Genomic DNA, 592 nt, shown 5'->3' on the forward strand with positions numbered 1-592 from the left:
ATCTTATTAAAAATGTCAAAATATACTGAGTACAAGATATAAAGGGATCTTGTATTATGTATCTTAGATACAAGAATTCTACTGCCTAACTCTGTTTATTTCAATCTCCATGATTAAAGTCATTTTAAATATTTTTTAGATTTTAGACACAGCCATATTAAAAAAACAATGGATGCAAAATTAAAAAGAATTGGTGAAAAGATTAAGACAAAAGAGTATGAAGTAAGGGAGAATCTTAATGGAAAATCCGATGTATGGAAGAAATTTTCATTTATATATGATGAAAATAAAGAAAAGCTTAATTATGTCATTTGTATTATATGCAAATTTATTTATGTATATAATTCAATAACAACAGGTTAGATATGTATACATAAAATATGATCTTATTAAATTATTTTAGGCACAAATCAACTTAAAAGACATAAATGTGTATATACAAATACAAGTACAAGTACAACAGCAGAGAGTAAAAAGACACAATTAACAATTGATAGTCTTTTTGGTACTGATCCGAAAAAACTCAAAAGTTGTACAAAATTGAAAAAAGAGTGCACAAATGTGCTTACTATGTTTTGTGGACGTGATTTGA

This window comes from Gordionus sp. m RMFG-2023, chromosome 5 (assembly GCF_954871325.1).
Source record: "Gordionus sp. m RMFG-2023 chromosome 5, tfGorSpeb1-WG-v2, whole genome shotgun sequence".
Lineage (NCBI taxonomy): Eukaryota > Metazoa > Nematomorpha > Gordioida > Chordodea > Parachordodidae > Gordionus > Gordionus sp. m RMFG-2023.